At 36.4% G+C, this 13,833-nt stretch overlaps 1 pseudogene; it reads left to right on the top strand.

The window, feature by feature from the left end:
* The first annotated feature begins 719 nt into the window (after positions 1 to 719).
* Positions 720 to 1,715, top strand: LOC114651352 (annexin A4-like; annotated as a pseudogene).
* Positions 1,716 to 13,833: the final 12,118 nt, after the last annotated feature.

The raw sequence follows: 13,833 nt of genomic DNA, 5'->3' as shown, positions 1-13,833 counted from the left end.
TACCTCCACCTCAGGCAGGTAACACCCAAAGAGTCCAGGGTAATTTTACTCATTTTCTTGTGCACAATCCATTTTGTGATGCTTAGGACAGCGTGAACTCTTCCTTTTCATCACTGTCACCAGAATTTTTTGTTATTCCATTTCTTGTACTAAATTGTTCTTGTTCAGATCTCAGGAACTTCTTATAAACACTACTTTAGAAGACTGTAATTTATGCCTTCTGGTGGATACTAAAGCTATATTATTGTCTTTGTGAGCTGAAGTTCCTAACCTTCCTCTATCTTCTAAAACTGTCACTGCTGTCGGAATAGAGGGCATTCCTACACAAGTCTCTGAAGCTTAAGAGGTGCCTATTTCAGTAGAACGTATTAGTTGTTATCATGGTTTTTTTTTTTGCTTCCTCTGGGTACGCTCAGGACTTAAACATTTGCCACTTCCAAATTCTGATTTAACTTTTTTTTCTAAATGGCTCCTGTTTATGCATGTTAGTTGCTTCTTTTATTTAGTATATACTAAATAAAAGATAGTATATTTAGTTTTCCTGCATAGAAAAATAATGCCTTTTTCATTACATTCCTGAGCAGGCAGTGCAATTATTCACACTTATACAAAATTGTATACTGGGTAAAGATCAGGCAGCAAATTCTTGATACGCATTTGTTATTGTTCAAAGTGATACTCTTTGGTAAAATAGGGAATTTTTAAATTAATTAGGATCGCTCTTTGTCAGTCTTCATGCAAACAGGCATCCCAGCATTCCCAGAAATTCCCTTTGTAACAATGGTAGCGATTGGATCACGTGGAACAGTAATGCAGCACCCAAAATTTAATGCAGATGAAGATGCTAAAAAGCTGTGGGTAGCCATGAAGGGTGCAGGTACTGATGAAGCTGCCATATTTAATATTATTGCAAAGAGGACCATTGCCCAGCGCTAGTTTATCAAACAGGCTTTTAAAGCGTCCTTTGGAAAGGATTTGGCTGATGAAATCAAGTCTGAACTGACTGGGCATTTTGAGAAGGTGGTGCTAGGATTGTTGATGCCTGCTCCAGTGTATGATGGCCATGAACTTCACCATGCAATAAAGTGCCTGGGTTCTGATGAAGCCTGTCTGATTGAAATCCTTGCCTCTAGAGATAATTAATAGATCAGGGAAATTAAACCTACTTACAAGGAGGAGTTTGGCAAGAACCTTGAGGATGATGTCTGCTCTGACACCTCTGGGATGTTTCAAAGAGTTCTAGTGTCCCTTCTTAAGGCAAAACGAGATGAAAATAAAAACGTGGATGCTGTAAAGGTCAAAGAGAATGCCCAGGCTATTTTTGATGCTGGTGAAGCATGCTGGGGCATAAATTAAGTGACTTTCCTGACGATTCTTTGCAAAAGGAACAAAAAACAAGTAATAAAAGTTTTTGAGGAGTACCAGAAGATTTCCAACCGGGACATTGAAGAGAGTATCAAAATGGAGATGTCTGGCAGTTTGGAAGATGTGTTCCTGTCTGCTTTGCAGAACGTCTTTAGAAATCTATGAAGGGCCTGGGAACCACTGACAGCATCCTTATTAGAGTCAAGGTGTCTCTATGTGAAGTCAACATGCTTGACATTAAGGTACAAGTTTTGAAGATGTATGGAAAGACACTTTTCTTGTTCATCAAGGGTGATTGCTCAGGAGACTATCGAAACATTCTGCTGTCACTTTGTGGTGGAGACAACTAATCATCCGGCTCACTGTTTTTGTTGGGCTCTATCTTTTATATAAATACTAATTATTCAAAGCTGGAATTTTTATTACAATTAAAAACAATATCTAGGAAAAAAAATTAGGATCGCTTGTAAAGCATAGTCTCTTTGATCTTTTAACTGTGTTATGCCTTCTTTGGCTATTATTAACACTTTGAACATGAGGTAGGAATTAAATTGTATCTCATCAGGTGTGTCAAAATGCCATATATGAGAGAACTCATATCTCAGTATACAGCCGCTATAACAAAGCTAGCTGGCAAGGTTTCCTGTCGTACCTTAGAAACCTACTATAGTGCTGCCATCTAGTGAAAGTTCATAGAAGTTTTTTTTGGTGGCAACATCTTGCATAAAATAGTGCTATAAATGAACAGTCCACAGTTATGCCATTGCGAAAAAGACATAAAGCTGCTGATGTTTTGAAATAAATACATTTGTTGCAAGATTAATATTTTGATGCTAATGACAGTGATCGAGTTCTTGACAATCAATTGGATGATGTGGAATCTGTAGGCTCTGGTACTGATGCGGATAGCTGCACCAGAGGCGTTTCTTCATTATAAGGCATTTGACTCGCCATGATTATCAAGACAGCACTACATGGACATTTTTCGCCAAATGAACACAAACAGTCACCACCTACCAAATGTATAGCGTGCAACAAGTGTGGACAGTGCAAAGAAACACATTATATTTGTGGCAAATGTACTTCTAATCCTGCACTCTAGGTGCTTCCATGCTTCTAGGACTTTCATTCATATGGAGACTTTTAGTCATGTAACAGTTTCTTTACTGTTGATAATACATTTTTTACAAGTTTTGATTGAGTTTGTTATTTATCATATATGAATAGACCTATAGTGCAGTGCCCTGAAAATAAATGGTCAAGCAGTCAAAAAGTGAAATGTGCTGTGTAAAGACGTTTCATTCTACGGCTACAGCAGGCACTGTTTGACTGTGCCGCATTCACGTGCAGAGGCAGGTGGATCAATCAGGAGCCTCAATGCTGCTGCAGAGGTAATGACTCCTCACAACTGCACCCAGTTGGCTAACAGTTTTAAAAAGAGCCTGCATGGGTTGGGAGGGAAAAAGGAAGGAATGTGTCAGAAGAGAATTAGCTTCGGAGGTTAAAAAGAGTCTGAAGAGCAGGACAATCTGGCCACTTAGGGAGGAAAGGCAGTGCGATCAGGGGCTCTGCAAAGTAGCGCAGGTTTTGGTGCTCTAGGGGCTGTTTCTCCCCACTGAAAATTTGTGTGGAGTGGGGTGAGCTTGGCAGATGACCTCTCCAGGGATCAGAGGTACGACTGCAGGTGTGAGAAGGATGACAGGAAGAGTACTGACCTCGGATGGTCTGGCTGGAGCTGTTTGGAGGCACTGCACTTTGAACACTGTTTTGGACTTGGTTTTTATTAAAAGCACGTTTGAACTTTTTCACCATCCCCTTGCTTAGTGTGTCCTCATTTGCCTGGCTCATCTCGGTTGCAGTATCAACAGTATCGGATTCAAGAGGCTCCAGAAAGGAAGGGGAGCTGGAGTTGACCTGCACTGTCACATGCTGCAAACAACGTTGCCTCTGTGCGAAAGGGAAATTCTTTGGCTGATTACTACATCAAATAAGCAGCCATATCTGCAGATGGGCCTGTTATCCAAGCCCCATTCACAGTGCTCTTGGATGTTCTGACTGTTGATAAGTTAAAAGATCTCCAGACTGCTGAGCGTGATTTCAAAGGACAGTCCTGGATTCAATTCAGTTATGCATAGTACCCATCAAATGCCCACATGATGACACCCTGGTCACTCCTTTCATGCTTAGCTTTAACAGTTCATGGCTACTCTTATTTTTTTAAAGAGAGGCATGGTAAAATTGATTAGACAAACATGGTTCTCTCCAGGTTTCTCAACCTTCAGCAATATCGTGCTGACTGTGCAGTGTGCCAACTCATTGTAAATAAAGTACTTACTACAACTGTGGCAGGATATCAAACCCTGCAGGTGCTTTTGCACATGTAAAGATGGATTTTATTAAAATGAAACAACAGAATGGAAGCAGTAGCAAATAAAGAAGCTAATTTTATATTTGTTGCAAAATTCTTGCTGAAAGAAGTAATTCTGAGGTTTAGAATACCTCGTTTACTGTATAGTGATAGAGAACCTTATTTTGTAAATAAAGAAATAAAAGACGTACGTGAAGGACTTAGGATGAAGCCACTGTTATATTGCAGTTACTGCCCACAGTCAATTGGACTAAAGGAATGGAATAAACTGAATTATTAAGAGCTGCTCATATGCAGTGCTCAACCATTTCTCATTTTCTTGCTGTATAATTTGTAGATTTGAGGTCTGATTTGGTTTGTGGTTCATCTTCCTTTCATATGCTTATAGCCTTGCTTTGTAAGCCTGCTTCTGGCTTCTTTAATTAGGAAAAAAACTATCTGAGCTTATATGTGTGCTGCCCTTCAGTGTCCAGTGCCTAACATCAGGGAGTCAGAGTCAGGAAGTGGTGGACATAACTTATCAGAGGACCGAAGGATTAAGGTTTATTGATGTATCATTGATTTGTATGGTTATTGTGGCTGATTGCTGGAAGAGGCTTGGGAAGAAGTGCTTGATGATGATAAAAGACCATTATTTTATTCATATATTGTGTGAATTATTACTGTGTCTGTGGTTTGGGGCTCCCTGGCACACCCTTGTGGTCACAATAGCTGCTAATTTGCAGGATTCTGCCAACTGGATGGTGAGTAAAATCCTGCCAAGTAGGCTAATTGTGGTTCATCTCCTACACTGGCAATGCAAGAGTTGAAATACAAGAGTAATCTATGAATAACTGTTCTTAAACTGGCTTCATTGAACAGACACACTGCCCACACACCCACACTGCCTCACACCAGTCCAAATTTAGAAGTGTATTTAAATTAAAAGTTTGTCTTTATACTGTTTGAGAAAATCCATGTGAAAATTGAGATAACATGCAGACTACATATAGGAAGCACCCAGGTAAGCATCAAGAAAAGTAAACTTCAGCTTTGATAGATGGGCTTTCTTTTCTTCTTATTTATCTGCCTGTACCACACATCACTTATGGGTAGTCTAGGTGGTGCATGATAAACTGCTTAGGATTTCCTTGGCCACTTCTTTAGCTAAGAAAACAGGCATCTGCAGGAGTTTAATATTTGTTTCTCTAAGTGAACACTGGCATTAATACAATTTGAGCACTGCTTGGATGTGTTTTTTTCTTTATTCATCCAGTTTCAGTTAAATGTATAATCAACGTGATTTATGTGTCCTGCTTAGCAGCTACTGCTTACTTTGCTGTTGTTCAGATAACCATTGCCATTTTAATAACTAATGCTCTGTTAACACCCTATGGGGCAGATGGGAAATACAAGCATCCCAGTAGGAAATTTCAAGCAAATGCCCTTGAAATGGTACTGTATCTCTCAGTGCAATAATTCATAAAAAACAATTCTATCAGAATTAACTAGATTCTGATTGTTGACAATTCACTTAATTCAATAATATAGCACAAGAAAATAACAGTCAGTCACATAATGTATCTTTAAGGCTGGGTTGCTTTTGGAGTGATGTCGTTGCAAGCTTCATTTGTTAAGGTTCTTTTTTATTTTCATGAAAAAAAATTATAATTAATCTTTGATTGCTTTTTAATTAGGTCCAACAGCAAATCACTAACCTCTTGGCATTTATCCCAAAACACTGACCAGAAATTTACACAGACACAATAAAGTGGGAGGGTAAGCCCTATGACCTCTGTTTAAATAAAACATATATAACTCTTCCTGTTGTAATAGGCAACTAAAGGGAGTCGGACTTGGTACATTCAAAATTTGGTGGGCAACCACCTAACCTGGATGAATCCAGAAAATTGCTGTAATACTGGCAATAACTTGGGAAGGTCAGATGTCACAAATAATACCTCAAAAAATTTACATGGTATGTGAATGCATCTTTAGGCCTGGCATTGCAGAGAAGACAGTTTTTGAAAGAATTCTGCACTTTAGTGATGCATACATCAACATTTACCACCACTAAGTGAAACTGCAGACTGCTTAACTTTTAATAGCAATAGGCAATAACTCCCAAAAAGCATAAATAAATAAAGTAATAAATAAGGTCTCACTACTTCATACACATTCTATTACAGTTTTTGAAGAATATATATTTTGATATATTTTATTAATATATTTAAAATAGCGTTACTAAAGCATGTAAGTGAACAATGGAAAAATACACTGTTTCTTTCTTAAACGAAAATTCACAAAAACCTGGAAACAAATGCTAGTGGAAATTAAGAATGTAGGCTGAAAAAGTCAACCTACTTTCGTGGTGTGTAAGCTGTCTTTTGCTAAAGTTATTAGTGGATTAATTTCTTATTCATAATTAAGCCTAGGTGCATGAATATAACCATGGATTTACCTACATTTTTGAGCATATATACAAAACTACTTCTCGTTTTACTTTGTCAGACTTCAAACTTAAGGTCACAAGGTGACATTTTGGGAAGTGTACTAACTACATGCTAGTAGATTAGTATACTTCTAAGAGACTATAGAATAGTATAGTTTTAACATTTATATTTAAGTCATAAAGACTAATGGACTTTGGTTATTCTTCAATGTTGGCTTCATGCTGGGGTTTGTGTTCCTCTGTGTTGCCATAAAGACTTGGCATGTACTGCATAACTGTATCTTGTGAAATTTTATTTGTTCAACTGATTCTTGGTTTTGAGGTTGGTAGTTTGTTCAGGGGCAGCATGGTCACACAATGGGTAGAATTGCCACCTCATTCTGGTTTTGAACCCTGCATTTGTACGCTATCTGTGTCGTTTGCACATTCTAACCCATATCTGTGTGATTTTTCCTATTGGCACTCAGGTTTTCCACCCACTTCTCCATGTATCACTTAGCTTAATTGCTAATTTCACATCGGCCCTTTGTGAATATAAGTTTTGGTATGTGTGTGTGTAAATAACCCTTGGCACACTTTATATAGGAAGTTCCTACTTTGCTTTCTGGGCTGCTAGGGACAGGCCCTACTGCACTATTTATTGAACTTTTTTTCTGATAGTGAGAACTAAAATGGTGCTAAAACATCAATGCAAGTCACAGCTGTGGAACACCATTGTCTTAGCAGTAAGTCTAGACCTGAATATGTTTTGCTCAGTAATACAGGACATTTTCTAATGAATTAATGAACAAAACAAAAGTGAAACAAAAATCAGCATAATATAGTGCATTGGGAAAAAAATAACAAGGTTCAAAGGAAAATATATTCCTGTCACAGAAAATGAACACGCAGAATCATTAGGATCCTTACACACAAATACCTTAAGTTTTGACATTTACTGCAGCTTTTTTCAGTCTCCTCCATATGCATTTCTATGGTCAATCACCATCCATAAGTCCTCCAAGGGGTCTTCTCATGCACAACTGAATAAATGTGGGCTGCACAGCATAGCAGGGACTCCCTAAGGTATCACTATATTAATTAATATTAATTAATTACCAAGGCATACCATTCTAGTATTAGAAAAAAGAGTGATATGTTGCTATATTCTGAAATTTCATCAGGTTTTCAGTTATCAAGCATATTGAATGGCAATTCACCTCTTATCAAATGGAAAGAATTTCTTTCAGGATGGATATTAGTATGAACATACATAACCAAGTAATTATGTGTCTTTTTTATTAAAAACAAATACTTTGCTTTCAGGGCTGCTAGGAATAGGCCCTACCGCTCCACCTCCTGCTACCCTGAGTTGGATTAAACTGGTCTGGGAATGTTATGTTTGTTAGGTCAGTACCATAAATTAGCTCATAGGGGTTCCCTATAAAATAGACGTTTACCATTTCTTACATACATTTTACAATACAATTAATTTTTGTATAGCCCAAAATCACACAAGGAGTGCTGCAATGGGCTCTAATAGGTCCTGTTTTTGACATTCCCCAAGCCTTGACTCTCTAAGAATACAAGAAAAAACTCCCAACAAAAACCCTTACAGGGGGAAAAATGGAAGAAATCTTGGGAAAGGCAATTCAGAGAGAGACCCCTTTCCAGGTAGATTGGTCAGTGCAGTGGTTGTTTAAAAATTGGGGAAAATTCAATACAATATACAGAACAGAACACAAGTAATCCTCAATGCAATGTAATACTACAGTAGTACAAATACAGAGCAGAATACAAGAGTAGATTATATCACATAACAGGATTCTGAATTGTTCAGAGCCCTGGAGACCTCCACCATCAAGCTGCCTCCCCCCTGCTTGCCATTGAAACAGCTGAGTCAGTGCTGGGCCAGCCAGTGTGATGAAAGGACCATTCTACCCGATGATTCCAGTGTTCTTCTATCAGGGATGACTTTTCCTTAGGCAGACAAAAACTTTGCATTAGTGCTTGAGCACCAAGTGCCACATTTGAGTACCAAGGAGACAAACAGAATAGGTGAGGGTTAGTAACAAATTATAACTATCATATTACTTATGTTTTAGTGCGAATGACTAACAATAGAGATTCGGTATGCAGAGTTAATCAAGAGCTCTAGTCTGGGTATGCTAAAGTGAAGTAGCGAGTCTTCAGTAGCAGGCAGACCATTACACAGTTTAGGGGCCTTGTAACTAAAAGCTTGACCTCCCACTGTTATTTTATTAATCCTGGATTAATTGTACACACAAGCCTCAGGAGGGCTCCTTTAACTCTGATCAGGTGAGAAAAATGGAGAAAGAAAAGGATGTGACACAGTTAGTCACTGCCCTTGCCTCAAGGCAAACCATTCAAGTCACTTCTGTCCTCTCATTGGAAGCCCTCACTCCTTCAATCCCATTTTAAAAAAAGAGACAACCAGAAGTTGTCATTCATTTTGGGTTCTGTTCTCTAAGAGGATGGATGTATTTGTGAGATGAGCTATAAAACAATGGTTGATCACTGGTCCTTCCATGAGGACGTGCCTCAGATTAAATGGGGTTCTCAGATTGGTGCAGATGGTGTTGCCCCGTTATATTACAATATCCATTATATTATGTTCTAAATTGGTTGATGCCTATTCTGTCTACAACAGACACTAAAAACTGGGGAAAATCCTCCTATCCTTCCACTTAGTGCTGCCAGAAAATTCTCCAAACCTTGTATTGGAACAATTAGTTTCAGAAAATAAATAAAAGAGAATGAATGAATAAACATGCATACATTCCAAACAGAAAAAAGTGAAGATTTTGAAAATCATTACGATGAACTCCAGTAGCTGGCTCATAATCTGCAGTTGATTTTTTTTTTTTTAGAAAGCATACCTCCTTGTCTCAAACAATAAAGCTGTCTCACTTGAAAACTCATCCAACAGACACTGTAGTTGCTCAGTTTACCACATGGAGTTGCCATTTCTCTTCTTCTTTATGCAGGTGACTTTCAGACAGTTCTGCCCTTTTCATTAGGTGCCTTAACCTTATCAGCAACAGGCTACATTCTTTCTGCCCTCAGACTCACTTTCAAGTCTACAAGGGCAGATAAAGCCACACTGTTCAGATGTTTAAAAAAAGCACAGCACTAATTGATTATACATTACCATGGCAGCATTTTATTTGGTTTTTAGAAGGTGTGATCCTAGAAGATGTGATATAAGAGTACTAGGTTTCAGCAATTTTAATATTGAATATTTCTAAAGAAAATAAATTATTATGCGTTAATTCTTGAATACAAATTAGGAGTAGGATATGAAATATTCAGATCTAGGCAGCTTTCAAAAGCAAATTTAGCCTGTTGCCATTTTTGCAGATTCATAATAAGAGATGAGCATTCACATTACATAGAGTCACCTGCCCTAGGGACTCACTAATGCCTGTGTCTAACAAATGCACAAGTCATATCTTGCTGATTAGCAAGAAGAAGGACAGCTTGAATGCATTAAAGTCAAACTGAAGGTACCTGACACAATGCATTTTTGTTAAATTACGAGAACATTATAACACGCTATCAGCAGTGTCTCATTTAAGTCACATTAGCTTTTTGCAATTTCACTAAGGGCAAACAAAATTAATAAAGCTAGCTGAATGACTACAAACAGGTTAGTACTTTTCTAATAAATCACAATGTGTAAAATATGCAAATATATATATTTTTAAAAAGCACAATCTCTTACAAAGAAAAACATTCAGTTATAGGCAAACTTAATTGCCATATGAAGCAAAATTAATTTAGCTTTGAAAGCAATGTTTATAACATAAAAACATTGCTCTGCAATAAATTAACTTTCATTTTACTCTTGTCTGCTCATTTTTGCTAAAACCTGAAGGTACTGTTTTAATTTGTCTACTGTTATGTGAAGTAAACCAAATAACTAATTATTTCAAAGCCTACATTATCAGATGAACAAGATTAGATGGACTCTGCATTCCCCTATCTCTTTTGTAGAATCTGTTAAATACTTAGGTTTTCAGAACAGTAGGCATTGACTGACACAGATCCAATCCAGAAAAGGCTAGAAAAATCATATTAAATACATATCAACAATGTACATTTATAATGACTAATGCATGTTTTTTTTTAATGAAAGCAATTTTTTAAACATTATAACAAAAAAACTTGCAGGACCTTTTTGAATGGTGAACAGAGGCCAAGTGGCAAATTATGAATGAAACGTTGTTTACTTAAACTTTCAAAGTGTTGAATTTGATTGATTGACCGGGTAATGGAGCAACTTTATGTGGCAAAGTCTAGAATATTGGAGGAGGTAAAGACTAAACAAAAGACTACATGGTCCTGATTCTTAATATGCATTGGGATCTTGTCATCCAACATTCACAGCCACTCATCTCTGACCACCTTAAAACTTCACATGTTCATAGTCTCTGGGCTTCTAGCAGCAAGACTGCTGATCCTGTCAACTACATTCTCCTGCTTGAGATGTATGTGGCTTACTGAGTCTAGTTGCAGCCTATCTAGGTTTGCTGTCAATAGCTGGTAACTTGGTGGGACTCTTTACCATTGGTGAATTACAGACAGTCTATTAGAAAAACAGGAACTACAGTAGATCAGGCATTTTGCTAATAAACTGATTTGTTCTTTGATAAAGCATTCTTGGCTAGCCTTTCATTCTCTCTGCTAATTAGATTCTGTGCATGCCATGGCCTATTATCAATGAATTTGTACATTGGCGTGATCATTCTAATTTACAACTAAATATTTCCAAGACAAAAGATATGGTTGTAGATTTCAGGTGCTCTCCACCATCCAATGTCTCAGCTTTAATTAAAGGGGAGACAGTGGAGATGGTAGAACAATACAAATATCTGGGAACAATCATTGATAACAAACTAAACTTTGTTCTTAACACAATGCAAGTCTGTAAAAAAGGGCAGTCACGACGTTCCCTTCTTAGGAAACTGAACTGTTTTAAAGTGGACAAACCCATAATGACACTCTTTTATTGAATCCTTTGTGATATTTGTTTTTACCTGTTGGTTTGGAAACCTCAGCAACAAGATTATAAATCATCTTAACAACATTAAAAAAAATTAGCAGTAAGATTGGTTCACAGCAGACCTCTATCACTGAAATGTATTGCAAACAGGTTAGAAAGAAAGCCATCCTTTTTTCTCTAAATTCAACCTGTTGTCACCAGGCTGCAAATTTATGTTTCCACAGGTAAAGAGCCACAGATTTAAGAACTCTTTTATTCCTGGAGCTATAAGCATTTTAAATTCTGTTACTTGTAGGGATGATGCTAAATGTTAAATTCTGTATTATTATTTTGTATGCTGTTCAAAGTAATTATGCCTTTGTCTTTGTTGTATCTGTTGGATCTCTGTAACAATATCTTCTAATTTTGTACTTTACTGTTGCAAACAAATTTCCCTCTAGTATAATAAAGTCTACCTACATTTATATGCTGTTGGACACTTCTAAAGTTTAAAAAAAAAAGAAGAAAATAAATGGTACAATCACTACAGAGCCTGGGTTATCGTGATGGACAAGGAATTCATGAACCCAGTATCCAATACTCAATATTTATCTCTCCTTCTAAATTCTTGCTTTTCACTGTAAGAAGCAAATTCAAAAACAGACAGATTGATGAAACATCAAGTGATTTTGTGAGACATCTAAATCTAAATGCATTTTTCATTAAATAACACTAGCAATTTCAGTAAGGCAAGCCACCAATATATTTAGTACGTATAAATGTTAAATAAAAAAAGAGGTTTGCAATGTGTAATCCTTTGAGAATTATTTACAGATTTACTGATTCCCACATGGAACTGTTTTAAAAAGTACCGTGCTGATGACATAACACAATGTTACTTCTGTGGTTGTGTCTTTAGCAAGGTTTGTCTGGGTCTTAACAATCGGTACTACTGTAAAATTGCAGTCCCCAATAAAAAACAAAATGGTGACGTAGGAATACTAAATCCTAACAATACAATAAATCTATAATGCCAAAAGCATAACTAATGAACAAAACAAAAGTGAAACAAAAATCAGCATAATATAGTGCATTGGGAAAAAATAAGGTTCAAAGGAAAATATATTCATGTCAGAGAAAATGAACAGACCCATACAGAATCATTATGATCCTTACACACAAATACCTTAAGTTTTGACATTTTCTGCAGCTTTTTTCAGTCTCCTCTATATGCATTTCTATGGTCAATCACCATTCGTAAGTCCTATAGGGGTCTTCTCATGCACAACTGAATACATGTTGGCTTTACAGCATAGCACGGACTCCCTAAGGTATCACTATATTAATTTAACAAGGCATACCATTCTAGTATTAGAAAAAAGAGTGATATGTTGCTATATTCTGAAGAATCATCAGGTTTCCAGTTATCAAGCATATTGAATGGCAATTCAAATCTTATCAAATGGAAAGAATTGCTTTCAGGATGGTTATTAGTATGAACATACATAACCAAGTAATTATGTGTATTTTTTATTAAAAAAAATAATATTTAAAAAAATGAAACAAGCCTGATTTAAGAATGTGTGAGAGAAAATGAACCAAACCTGCAGGTAAACGTTCAGAAAATTTAAAACATCCCTTTTGTAGAAATACATAATCAAGCTCTGAATCCAGAATTACATGAAATGCCCAATCCTAGTTCTCTTGCCCATCAATACTATTCATGCGTACAATAGGAAGACTTGGTCATATGGACCGTCATTGCTTATGGTGTAGGCATGTGTGTTGCTCTTGAGATTTTGGCTTAAGAGTTGAAATGAAGACCGTCAGTCCCAAATAATAAAGTTGAATTGGTTTATTGACTTAATATAATTAATTAAGAAACTAAGTCAAAAAGCAAAACATACAGTAAAGAAAAAAGGTCAAGCCATACTAAAGGCAAATATAAAAAAGCATAATACAGTAATATGACAAAGAGGTCAAGTCATAAAGACTCAAGATCATAGAATCCCAGACTACCTAATACAACTCAAATTTTAGCAAAATTAGAGAATGGCAAACATATCAAACTCAGTGCACCTTTCCCCTGGCCTCCACAACTAAGAGACAAGGCAGGAACAAAAATAACCACTGCAAAGTAAAGAAAACAACAGCAATATTATTATAAAATAAACAGACATTGAAAAATAAAAATTAAAAATTTACAAAAGCAAAGAAATCAGATGAGACAAAAATTAAGATAGTTAGTGAAATTAAAAAAAGGAATTACAATCATGAACTTAAACAATCCGCCATTTAATAGCTGAAAATAAAGAAATGGAGGGTTCTGGAATAGTCAATTCAAAGCCCAGATCTGAATCTTATTGAAATGCTGCGGGGGAATTTGAAACATCAGCTGAAATAATTTTCAAGGAGGTGTGGGAAATGTTATAGACTGGTAGACAGTTATAGGAAATGCCTGCTTGAGGTTGTTATTAGAACCAAGGGTGGACTTACTTTCTCCACAAACAGAAGTGGCAAATTATTAATTTTCCATTCAATAAATTATTACATTTAAATTACATTCACCTTAATCTAAAGATTCTGTTTACATAAAGACATAAACACATTAATTACCAAAAGAAACAAAACAATTTATAAAGGAGAAGAAAATAAATAAGTAACATTAAATACAAATAAAGCCAA

This window comes from Erpetoichthys calabaricus, chromosome 4 (assembly GCF_900747795.2).
Source record: "Erpetoichthys calabaricus chromosome 4, fErpCal1.3, whole genome shotgun sequence".
Lineage (NCBI taxonomy): Eukaryota > Metazoa > Chordata > Cladistia > Polypteriformes > Polypteridae > Erpetoichthys > Erpetoichthys calabaricus.
This window is presented reverse-complemented; position numbering and strand designations above follow the sequence as displayed.